Here is a 13738-nt window from a genome sequence, read left to right on the forward strand (position 1 = left end):
TGTGTGCAAATTACCATTTGCCTACCTATCCCTTTCTCTTGTTGTTGTAAGTCAGCAATTTTCAACTTTTTTCATCTCATGGCACACATAAACTAATTTCTAAAATTCTGTGGCACACCAAAAAATATGAATTATATTTTTTTGCCAATCTAACAAAAAGATAGATTTAATTTTGATTCATTCACACTGGACGGCTATTGTTGTATTGGCTGTTGTCATTTTTTTTTTTTTTTTTTTTTTTGACAATCTAAGGGAAAAGAGATCAATGTCCCTGACTAGTCAGGTATACATATTTTAAAAATTCTTGCGGCACACCAGCTGAAAATCACTGCTATAATACAGGGTTGGCTGCCTCCCTAATGAAATGCACAGTGCATTAAAGAGATCCTGTGACTTTTGCATATTACATAAAGCAGTTAGTCTGCTTCAGAATAATCGCAGAAAAATGGTAAATTTAGTCTCAGAAACCTGCTGCCAAAGTAGAGCCAGCCAGTTTTTCAGCTTTCAAAGCTGCTATGTATAAAAACAGCACATTTGGAAATCTGTTGCTGGTACATTCTATTCATAAGAAGTAAAACTAACATGAGGAAGAAAGAGACATAGAATATATGAAAAAGATCACAAAAATGGAAGAAGCAATGAATTACAGAAAATCCAGTATTGGTTAGGTTTTCAAATACCTAGACATTAGTATGTCTTTGAATGATGACAGTATACTCTTGTTAATGAAACAAGAGTATATTGACTTCTAGGGCAGGTGGAAAATCCCCACTCTACCAGCAGACAATTGGCCCTATGTTGCACGCTGCTATTGCTTTTCCAGGTAGGGAAAAAGTAAATATTAATTAAATACCACCACAATCATTTAACATTTTGACACAAAGCAATAGATTTAACTACAATTATCAGTTAGGTAAGCTGCCTCAAATTCTTTGTGGATGAGGTCATATAAAAATATAATCAAATATTAGGGATTTTCTTTTTCTTCCCTCCATGGGAGACAGATTAGTTTAATTTATGTGAAAAAAAATTATTTTTCTTATGTCTCTTTTATTTCAAGAGGTATTCCTATCTTTAGTAGGAAAGCTGTTTTTAATATTAACTTTTTATTAAAAACTGTTTCAAACAAAAGAGTAGAGAGAAGAATATAATTGCCTCCCATGTACCCATTACTCAGCTTTGACACTTAACATTTTTCCAAACTTGAATGTAAAGGATTTTAATCTGTCTATAATCTAACCCAGAATTTATTGACTTGTGCTATAAATAATAAATAATTCAAATATAAATAATATGATGTAAATATAAATAACCAGAAACACTTGAAAGAGACCACTTTGAATTATCTTTTAAAATATCTTTTTATTGATTTCAGAGAGGAAAGGAGAAAGAGATAGAAACATCAGTGATGACAGAGAAGCATGGATCAGCTGCCCCCCTGTGAGCCCCTTACTGGGGACTGAGCCCCAAATCTGAAACATGCAGTCAGGGCACAGCAACTCGGGCATGTGCCCTGACCGGTAATCGAACCTCAATCTCCTGGTTCATATGTCCACACTCAACCACTGAGACACGCTAGCTGGGCTGAATTATTTTTTAAAATACAACTATTTATTCTTTCCTCAGAAAGGACCTGGAGTTACAAACAATGTTTTTAACAAGGGGATCATTTAATTTTCACATTTCTCAATGGTAATTTTTAGCAATATTTTTAAAAGAGGAGACTTAGAATAAATATCAAAGCAACATGCCTAGCAATAGCTAACTCAAGGGGTAAAACTTATTAAGGTCAGCTGCATACATATGTCTCTATCAAAATGAAGCTAAGCTAACAGCATGTGATAATATCACGACTGTGTGAGTAGTGCTTCCTAAATCTGGTTTCTTCAAGAAGCAGATGAAGAATGCACCCAGCGCTTTCGCTGTGCTGAGTCACTGGATTGAAAGAGAGAAAGATAAACCACCTACTGAACAATCCACATTCTTTTCTTCCAGGTGATTCACAATTTTTTTTTCCTTTGAGGACTGGAAGGCATGAAGCCACCACCAGGCCTGTGCAACCTGTTCTGTCTATAATAATATCATCCAGTGCTTGCTACATACATTATGATCTCAGGCAATTTGATTGTGGGAATTTGATAATGTAAAAAGCTCTCCAGCTGGTATGTGTGGAGATGTAAACAATTTTTTAGATCAGATAATATTCAGAATCATAGTGGAGTATTTTATTGACTAAAACTTTTTCAGTTAGTATTGAACATTTGCTAGATATTTACCCTAATCGGCAAGAAAAAAGTTTCAAAGTCATTTTCATTGACTCAGTTTAAGTATAGTTTCTTCTTTTTTTATTTCTGAAGAATGATAGAAGAGTGATTTTTGGCAGTAGTGGCTGTAGCATTGGAAAGTTTAACTTTTTATATAGACAAGCTTGATTAATATGCCCTTCATGCCTGGCCAGCATGGCTCAGTGGATAGAGCGTCAGCCTGTAGACTGAAGGGTCCCGGGTTTGATTCCAGTCAAAGGCACATGCCTGGGTTTTGGGCTGGAGCCTCAGGAGGGAGGGTGGCGTAGGAGGCAACAATCAGTGATTCTCTTTCATCATTGATGTTTATATCTCCCTCTCCCTCTCTGAAATCAATAAAAAAATATATTTTTAAAAATATATATATATACTATTCATGTGATTTTTGTTGAATAAATTTTTAGTTAAGCCTAAGATTCATTGTAAGAAAAAAGCTATAGCCCTAGTCGGTTTGGCTCGGTGGATAGAGCGTCAGCCTGTGGACTGAAGGGTCCCAGGTTCGATTCTGGTCAAGGGCATGTACCTTGTTTGCGGGCACATCCCCAGTAGGGAGTGTGCAGGAGGTAGCTGATCGATGTTTCTCTCTCATTGATGTTTCTAACTCTCTATTCCTCTCCCTTCCTCTCTGTAAAAAAATCAATAAAATGTATTTTTAAAGATATTTTTTAATAAAAGTAATAAAAAATAAAAAAGCTATAATAAAATATAGAAATACTAATTTTTCTAATTTTGTATTGTTTGTAATATCAAGTGCCTTTTCTTTCTATACCACACAAAAAAATCTAAACTGTGTTTTCTTCATGAATTTACAATGGGAGGAGGAGGGGACTTGTCTCCCTAAATTTAGAGCAGCAACACTCTATACTGTGGAAAACAAGAGAAAGAAAAACAAAGTTTAAAAATAAACCGCTTTTGTGGTAAAAAGGGCACTTTTATACAGTGCTGTAACCCTTTGGGAGATCAATTTGGACATATGTAAAAATAACATTCAAAATATCCATACCTTCTAAATATAAGCATACACTCATAGATTTGAATATTCAAATCCTGGAAATATTCTCTAAGAAAAAAATCCTAAGCAAAAGAAAATAATTGCACACAAGGATACTATTTATAATAACATGGACTAGATACCACCTAAATTCTCACAGGTATAGGAGTTATAGCATACCCACACCAAGAAATGTCTACGCAATTTCATGTCAATGAAAAACACACACAAGTATCTCTAGGTCTTACTGAAACGTGTTTGTACACCTGCTTCTTGTTGGGGCTTTTTAAAAAATATATATATATATATATATATATATATATTACTTTTTTTTTTTTTTTTTTACTGGAGGCCCGATGCATGAAATTCATGCAAGGGGCTTGGCCCTCACAGCCACTGCAGCTGCCTCTGCCTCAGACCTTGCAGCCTTGGCTTCATCTGGAAAGTCATCGGGAAGGATGTCCGGAAGGTCATTTGGCTGTCCGGTCTTATTAGCATGTTACACTTTTATTATTATAGATTGATTTCAGAAAGGAAGGGAGAGGGAGAGAGAGATAGAAACATCAATGGTGAGAGAGAATAATTGATCAGCTGCTTTTTGCATGCCCCCCACTGGGGATCGAGCCCACAGCCCGGGCATGTGCCCTTGACCAGAATCAAATCCAGGACCCTTCAGTCCGCAGGCCGACACTCTGTCCACTGAGCCAAACCAGCTAGGGCTTGTTAGGGCTTTTGATAGAAGTTTTTGGTGGTCCTCTATTAGCTTTTGAGAACAAAAAAAGTATGTCTTTATTGGTAGACTGGGCCCTATAATGAAACCAAGTAGATCACCAGCTTGATGTGATATGAGTAACACTATAAGCTGTTGGTATTAAGAGTATTATAGTATTACTTATCCTCAGCTCAGACTCTATAGTAGAAGGGAGGAAGTAGATGAAATACTAAACTATTTCTCGGTCCCCTTTAAACGTACTAGAGTCATGCCCCAAGATTAAGTAATTCAGACAAATGGCCTTCAGAGAGGAGTACCTGGAATCTTGCTGGCCTGACAAGAAGTCAGGACAAGGCAGGCACAGCAGTTTCAAGCCACACTTGGCCTGTGGACAATGAATGACAGAGCTGAACCTTTGAGGTACAAAATTCACCAGCCTCTGGGGACCAAAATGAAAAACCTTTATTATTATTATTATCATAGCACCCACAGAGCCCAATACCTAAACCAGTGGTCGGCAAACTGTGGCTCGCGAGCCACATGCAGCTCGCAAGGCGCGGTTTGCCGCTCTGTTGACTAATGAGTTTGCCGACCACTGACCTAAACCATCTCTTTCATGGAATGAAGAGGCCATTGCCAAAACCATCCCTTTTTCAGGCATTCTATGGTGCTGCTCTATGCTTTCAAATTCTTTAATTTAGCCAAAAAATGTAATGGCACTGACTTACAAAGGGCTGCTTTCAAAAGGTACTTATATCCTAAAGGTAGATGCAAATTCTTCAGCCTTTCCTTTTCTTTTGTTAGCATGGATTAGATCAGTGATGGCGAACCTATGACATGCGTGTCAGCACTGACACGCGTAGCCATTTCTGATGACACGCGGCCGCTGAGGCGGCCTCATGCCGAGGATGAAACATTTGCTGCTCCTGAGGATGAAACATTTGCGAAATAATGTTTTTTCCTCAAAGTGACACACTACCCGAGTTATGTGCGAAATAATGTTTTTTCCTCAAAGTGACACACTACCCGAGTTATGCTCAGTTTTTTGGCGAGGTTTGACACACCAAGCTCAAAAGGTTGCCCATCACTGGATTAGATTGATAGGCATAAGAGGAGTTAGTATATTTGGGAGTGAGTCTAGGTTTGGACAAGAATAACGGTGATAGTCTTGGAGGTCTGGGCAGGGTGCGCTGTTAGGAGCACCTCTGCTCAGATAAGAGAAAGAAGAAATTTCCCAGAGCAGGAGGACTTGTCAGCATTCAGATATGCTGTGAGAGAAGATGTGATATTCCCAAGGCAGGAAATGAATTTTAAAGGATTTGGGTCTAAAGTAAGGATTGCTCTCAAAGGAAAAGAATGGTGTCACAAATCAGCCTAAGCCGGCTCTGAATAAATTTAGGGAAACTACCTCCTCTTTATCCTTATAAATCTTGGAGCATAGAGAATTTAATGGCCCCAGAGGTTGTTGTGGTACAGAAAGTAGTAAAGATACTAAAATCCAAGCCATCAGCCTTCCACTTCCCAAGAACTGAGAAAGGTTGGGTAGAATCAGCCCTGCTTTTTACCATTCTCTCCATTGAAACATGTTCTAGCCCAGTCCATTTGAGGGGCACACTTTCCCCATCCCTTGGAGGATTTTGACACTGAAATTGCATCAGAGGAGATGTGCAAGATAAGCATCATCACAACTACAGAAAGGATTTCCCCAATATAAGAGCCACTTTCAATTTGTCCTCATTTTAGAAAATTAAGATATTCTAAAGGCTCAGAGCCAACATTAATGAGGAAAAAAAAAGACTAAAATATTTTGAATTTATAGGAGTGGTAAATAGTTTTAAAATTATCTTTTATCTAACCTAGTAAGGGGAAAGATTGCCTGACTTAGGTTTTAAGTGTTTTTAATTCCCCAAGCTCAGGTTCTCATAATGGTTCAAGTTGAGTAGAGAGATCATAAAATCATAAAATTTTAGAGCTAAAAAAGACCTGGGAGATCATTTCTTTTTCTTCATTTTATAGGCAAGAAATCTCAGAAGGGATAAATGGCTAAAATGTAGGAAGCCAAAAAGTTGCAGGAGAAGCAATAAATATAGATAATCCAATAAGATAAAAATCAGATGGAATGAAATCTTTAGTTTATTAAAGAAATTTTCTTTGCACTTAACCATAGTTTCTCTGCAGGTTTGTATATATGTTTGTTATCTCTAATTTTGTTGGTTAAGAAATGGATTAAGGTTTTCAAATTTACTTTTTGCTGCTACAATGGAAATCTACAAAAACGGGGAACAGACTATTTTGGGATCATTGTTCAGAAGTGCATTTATCTTAGAAATGGTTACCATGGAGATGAGCACATGTTGTGTGACTCTACAGCTTTCGAATTAGAGTCATTTATGCTACCAAGACATAAATAGCCGTATACACACATAGATGAACATTAGTCTATGAACACATGCACACTGAAGTTATATTGCTCTTCTCTTTTTGTAAAATAATAATAATAAAATTCCATGCAGTGCTGATCTTTGATGGTGGAAGAACCTGCAACCTCTAGACATTTTTCATGTAATATGGTACAGTGATATAAAAAACACTTTTAAAAAACATTGTAGCCAAAACCAGTTTGGCTCAGTGGATAGAGCATCGACCTGCGGACTGAAAGGTCCCGGGTTTGATTCCGGTCAAGGGCATGTACCTTGGTTGCAGGCACATCCCTCGTAGGGGTTGTGCAGGAGGCAGCTGATCGATGTTTCTCTCTCATCGATGTTTCTAACTCTCTATCCCTCTCCCTTCCTCTCTATAAAAAATCAATAAAATATGTTTAAAAATAAATAAATAAAAAACATTGTAAAGTAGTCTGAGTCAAGCTTAAAGACTAATAATGTACTTGACCTTGAAAAATAAATGACAAGAACATACTTCTTAGACATCACTCCTCTTTAAAGTAGAAATATAAAAATAAGAAAGTGAAAAAGAAAACAAATCCAGAGTATATCACCAAAAAAAAGTTATTGAGTTATTTTTCCCAAAGTATCTATATATATAAAAGGCTAATACGCAAAGTGTCCCCTCGAGAGTTCCACTGAGAGAGGGGGAGTTCGATTGCTCACTATGATGTGCGCTGACCACCAGGGGGCGGCGCAGAACAAAGGAAGGACCTTGTCAGCAGCAGGAAGGCCCCAATTGGCCCTGATCACTGGCCAGACCTAGGAACCCTACCCATGCATGAATGTCATGCACCGGCCCTCTAGTTCAATAATATTGGACATAGTTATTTGGCTAGTTTTTCTCCCCCTCCCTCTTTCAGTCTAGCTAGCTAGGTAATTTCTTTTTCTTTCTTTCTTCCTTTCTTTCTTTCTTTTTTTTTTTTTTTGCTTCCTTTCCTTTCTATGCCTTTTCCTTTCCTTCAATAAATAAACATTTTAAGATGCTTAAATTCCCAAAAGACTGGCCACTTTCAGATGATCACGAAGGTATATATTCTGATAAAGCTAATTTGTTTTTATTTATTTTACTTTTTTTTGTTCACTTTTCAATAGTGGACATTTTCAATTTTTCAAGCAAGAGGAGAAGGCATACTGTGTAAATTTTATTCCCTACATGTACTTTCTTTACAGCTAAGAAGTTTCCCCAAATATGACTTTTTTTTTTTATTTCTATGCTTTTGCTAATACTGTTTTTCTTATTCTCTGATTTATTTTTTCTTGGTTGATTTTCCCCACTCCCAAATTAAATTGTAAGTGCTTGGAAATCAGAATCTATTTTTAGTTATTATTGAATTTTATTAATTCTGAAATGCATTTTTCAATATGATTAACTTCCTTGAAGTCAAGATGCATCTCATAATCTATGATGTCTTAAACATAGTTTAATTGGCAGTATTTCTTCTTTCTTGGTGGTACATAAAATAATGGAATGCCTTATAATCTTAAATTCCATAAAATACCATTTTGAGGGGCATCACTGCAGCCTTTAATCGAGCATGAAGCTCACTGTAGATACTCCATAAGTGCTTGTTGATGTATTTCCTAGTTATATGGTTCTGAGCGACAGAAGTGACTGCAATAAAGGTAACCCACCCATCTAGCACGTTACTAATTTAAGAAAATAAAACAAAGATGATTTGCTTTTTGAGAGAAGGTAGAAAAGATGAAAAAGAATTAGACAAATATATGGAACCTACTTATTTTAAAAAATGTATATCATAAAGGATAAAACTCAAAATTTCTGAATTATATCCTAAGCTGTCTTTCTCCAGGTTTTGGAAAGATCTCACTTGTTTTGGGCCATGTGAAATCCTTAAATATCAGTACGGACATGCAAATAATTAATACTTGGAAGGAAATATAGAAAGTTTCTGCTTCTGTTTTTAAAAAAAAATTTTTTTTATTATTCCTGTAACCATGCATACATAAACAAAAAAAAGTTGTATAATCAAAACTCTCCAGTAACAAATTCATATGAGGCATTGTATTCATAAATTTGCATTCACATTTGCTTTAATTGAACTAATTTTTTGAAAATATCTTTAAAAAGTTCACACAGCAGCAGTACCATAATCATGAGAGAAGTTTGGTTTTTTTTCTGTGTTCATTTCAGGCTGTGTCTGCATATTTTCAGTGAGGTACAGAATTGAGACTGTTAACTCAAGCCAAAAATTTTAATGTAAAAGTATATTTTTTTGGTTATTTATGTTTTTACCCATATAAGTCATATCTGAATTAATGAAGATTACACTCTCCCATGATGATTTTATTATGTAAGATGTCAGAATGTGTATTGTAGTGGGATAAAAGTAAGCATTGGGATCCAACTACCCTGAGGTTCAATCCAGGATCCACTGTTTACTAGCTTTTGCATTTCAATCAGTTAATCTCAAAGTGGGATTTTTGTGAGGATTAGAGGTGGCACTTGGAAAATGACTAGCATAGCACTTGGCATAGACACTCTAAATCTGTTAGAAAAATGTGTGGGGGTGGTGGCATGGGAACATATACCTAGGTGTTTTCACTTCATTTCCCATTTTCCCCAGATCTAGGGTCCCTTAGCCCTTGTAAGGGTGTGCCCCCTTAAAAAAAAAAAAAATCCCCCGGTGGGGGGTGTGCAGGAGGCAGCTGGTGATGTCTCTCTCTCTCTTTCTATCCCTCTCCCTTCCTCTCTGGAAAAATCAATAAAATATATTTAAAAAAAAAAAAAAAAAAGGGTGTGCCCCCTCTTTCAGGACAACCCTTTATCAATAATGTCCCAGCATAAGCAATGCCTCCTCCATGGATGGAATGCTGCCTGCTCCCTCTGGCCTGGGTCTCATAACTTTAGCCTCTTCTTTCTTCTCTATCAGGACTCCAGGCCTGAGAGTGGTGCTTCTCCCAATCCCTCTACATTCAGGCAAGCTATGTGTGAAGAAGTTTTGCACTTAAAGGGCTTTTTGGAAAACCATACAATCAACTTGATTCAGTATTTAGCACTTGTTCTACTTCACTATGTGTAATGAGCTATGTGACTTAGGCAAATCAGTTTACTTCTCTGGACCTTGGTTCCTCTTCTGTAAAATGAAGAGTTGAGTTGAATAGAGTCAATGAATAGAATCAGTGTATTAGTGCCTGATGCTACTGCAGGCATGTTATTATTACCAGCAAGGACTGCAATTACCAATATGCAACATCTTCTATAGAGTGATGTGGTACTAAAAGCATGGGCTTTTGAGTAAGAGGAACTCTGTTCAACTATCCTTGTTAGTAGAATCTAACAAACAAATGAAAACTCTGTGACCAAATGCTAGGTCCTTAAGTTTCAAATAAAAAGTCCTTCTCTTCAAAAATGTAGAAGATATTGAAAGATGAAACAGAGGGCCGGAGAACCATGGGATACCAGGACACAGGCTTTATTTGCGATCACCCTGCCGGCCGCCTTCCAGAGGGGGAAACGGGGAGAGAGAGAGAGAGTGTGTGTGTGTGCTGGGGTGAGAGTGCCTTTTAAGGGGAGGAAAGGAGGGGACGGGGCTTAGGGTACTCAGCCCACGCTGATTGGTGGTTTCATGTAAGGTACATGGTTAGGGGCCTAGGGATTTAGGAATTGGGGGCTTAGGGTATATGGCAGGTGCTGATTGGTGGTTCAATATACAGTCCATATAAGGTGTTCAGGAATGTCCGGCTGCAGGTGGAGTTTACCTCATACTCCGTCCATCAGTTGGGGGGAGGGAGGATCTATCAGATATTACCTCCTTCATTGGGTTGTCATGAGGATTGAATTAGATATAATTCTAATTATAATGCTGGGACATAGAATCAATTCTTACTGGGGAGGTTCTGTTTTCATCTTACTCAACACTATCAGCAGCATATGACACAGCTGATCATACTGTCCTCCTTGAAACACTTTCTTTATTTGTACTCTTAGACCTCTCTTTCCTATCTCCTGGACTTCTCCTTCTTAGTCTTCTTTGCTGAATCCTCCTCATCTTCCTCACCCCTAAATGATGGCACACATTGGGCTTCTCTATCAACCTTCAGTACTAGATCATCTCATTCAGTCTCGTGGTTTTAAATGGCAGCTTTAAGCTGATTATGACAAAATTTATATCTCCAGCAGAGATCTCTACTATGAAGTCCAGATTCATATGTGCAGCTGCCCACTTGGCATCTCCTTTTGGTTGAATAATAGGCATATTAAACTCAACATGTCCCAAACTGAACTTTTCATCTCCACATCATCCCTTTCTTGGTAAATGACAACTCTACTCTTTAGTTGCTTAGGCCAAAGAATTTTGGAATTATCCTAATTTCCCTCATCAGTCTACTAATAAATCCTGTTGTCTTGGTTCTCATGTATCTGAAATATGATTACCAGTTACCTCCCCGCTGCTGCCTTTCTAGCTCAAGGCACTGTCATTTTCCATCTTCGCCATTGTAGTACCTTTTAACGAATCTCTCTGCTTCCATTTTACCCCATCTCCTCAGAGCAGCCAGAGAGATATTTCTGCAGCATAAGCATAGTATCATGTCACTTGTCATCAATTGGGTTTCTCTGGAAGCAGACTGGAGAATTTAGCATGTAGAACTATTTTAAGGAGTGTCCTTGGGATCAACATATGTGGAAAGGAGGAGAGGGTCTGGATTGGTCAAAGAGAGAATTCAGGAGGTTATACTGGCCCAATGATAGGATTGGCCAACCACATGTTGGACTTTAGAACTAGAATGGTGTGGAGAGCGACTACAGCGTTCAGACAGGATCAAGCCTCCCAGCACAATTATAGCAAAGCCCTCCCAGCACAATTATAGCCAAAAGGCTATGGTTGTAAGCTTGACCTTATAGTGGGACCCTGCAGTCCTAGGTAGCTAAGGGATGTGGGCTGCAGGGGGTGCAGCAAGTGCTGCCAAAACAAGGTTTGATAGAGTTCAGAGAATGGCAACAACAGGAAAGAAGCAGATTTGAAACTCGCAAGAACATTGTAAACATCTTGCCCTTGTTTTGCTTTGTGTGATCTGACTATAAAATAAAGCTTCAGCTTACAGGCTGTGTCACTGTTTCCTCATCCAGGCACAGTGATCCACCTGGTCCCAACTGTATTCTCTTGTCTGTCTTCTTTAATCCTTCACCGCCCCTACTCAGGTTCACCCCTTGCCATGCTGGACACAGTTCAGAATGGCCCTTCAGAGCTGCTTCAAGTTGGGCTAAGACAGCCAGGCCTTTATGCTCCCTCATCAATCATTCATGCATGTGGCCTCTCCTGTGAAAGGCACAACCTCACGCAAGGCATCCCTCTGCCAGCCAAAAGCACTCCCAGACAACAGGGAGTGTCTGGGTGGTACAACACAGGATCCATGACTCCTCTACCCATTTCCTTCCAGTTGTTTCCCATTTCACTCAGAATAAACCCAGAGTCTTTATCATTTCTCTCTGACCTCATCTCCTACCACTCTTCCCTTCACTCACCCCCACAAGCCACATTAGGGACCTAGAAGTTTCTTGAACTTCCCCTTCTCCTACCTCTCACCAGTATACTCCTATCTCCAACACTTGCTATTTCTTCCGTCTGCAAAGTTCTTCCCCACAGATATCTACAGGGCTGGCTCCTTCACTGTATTCAGGTGTCTGCTCAAAATTTGTCTCATCAGAGGGGTCTTTTCTCACTAACTTGTAGCAAATAGTACACTGCCCTTTCACTCTGTATGACGGGGTCTCTCTTTTCCATGTCCAGCATGGAAAGAGAGATGATCCGGTTCTTCAAGTAGAGGGACTGGGGATTGAGGAAATATGAAAGAAAGAGACAAGACACAAAATGGAAGGGAAAAGCTGGGAACCGGGTGGGACCACTGCCCTCTTCTGCTGGAGAGACAGTGACCCAAAGCCATTACAGCATGTTTATTTTATACCCCCAAATACCAGGAAGTTTCACCAAAAGTCAAGACAAAGGAGATTATTTGCATTCTTGAGTAGGCCCGAGCATTCCTAGTGCTAGACTGGATTTACATATCAAAACCCACTCCCTGACACCTGGGCAAAGATAAGAGTCAATGCTGAGAACACAACTGCCTTTTTGGTAAGGTGTGTATCCAAGACACGGCTTTGCCTGTCGCCTTGGGTTCAGCTGACAATAATTAAAGAATGCCCATGTGCCTTCCCAGGTGCTGTCTACAACTCTGTCCCCTTATTTCACAGTTTTCCTGCACAATACGAGCACCGTGGCATGGCGCATTGTCTTGTTGGCAGAAGCCATCTCCATTGGGATACACCATCAACATGATAGGATGAACTTGATCAGCAACAATACTTAGGTATGTGGTGCTATTCAGACGTTGTTCCACACGAATTAAAGGGCCCAAATCATGCCAGGAAAACATGCCCCAAACCATAACACTGCCCCCACCAGCTTGAAGGGTTGTACTCATGCATGTGGGGTGCATGCTTTCATGCTGTTTCCGCAAAATTTTCACTCTGCCATCTGCATGATGCAACTGGAAACGTAATTCATCGGACCACATGACTTTTTTCCAATGCTCAACTGTCCAATCCTTGTGTTCCTGTGCAAATTGGAGACATTTTATCTTGGTAACTGCAGACAGCAAAGGTGTTTGAATAGGCCTTCGGCTTCCATATCTCATACGATGCAGTGTACGGCTAATGTGCCTACAAACGTCAGGTGGTCATAATAAACTGCCCACTTAGTGTATATAGTAGGCTTGTATGAAATGCAATGGAATAATGTATATAAAGCATCATTAAATACCAGATGGATAACACTGACAATCTGAAAATTACTTATAAGCACAATGCCTAGCTCAATAGTTGGTCTTCTTTTTTTTCCATTTATGATAAACATATGGAATGATTTGTGGTTAGAGTTGTTTTTTATGGACCTGTGATGGTTTAAGTTATGCAAATAAATTTTTCAATTCATCATTTTAGAGTGTGCCCTGTAGAGAGCCTGGGCTGATATATCATTGTTTTCAATAGGGAGAAATTTGTTTTATTTTAATTTTACATTAGAGAGTTTCAACCCAACAAAACTTTTAATGTATGGTGTTGGAGAATGTTTTCATTAAATCCAATGTGGGGAAAGGAAAATTACAAAGGAATGTTATTATTTCTTTTGCAGGAAAAAAAATCATCCTTTTGCAATCAGAATCATCATTCTATAATTGTTTTATAAATTTGGATGTATGCAAGGTTGAATTTCTGCAACTCTGTGGAAGGACTTGCTGCAATGCTTCTTACAGTGTGTGTATATATTTACTT

The sequence above is a fragment of the Eptesicus fuscus genome, chromosome 11 (genome assembly GCF_027574615.1).
Source record: "Eptesicus fuscus isolate TK198812 chromosome 11, DD_ASM_mEF_20220401, whole genome shotgun sequence".
NCBI classification, from domain to species: Eukaryota; Metazoa; Chordata; class Mammalia; order Chiroptera; family Vespertilionidae; genus Eptesicus; species Eptesicus fuscus.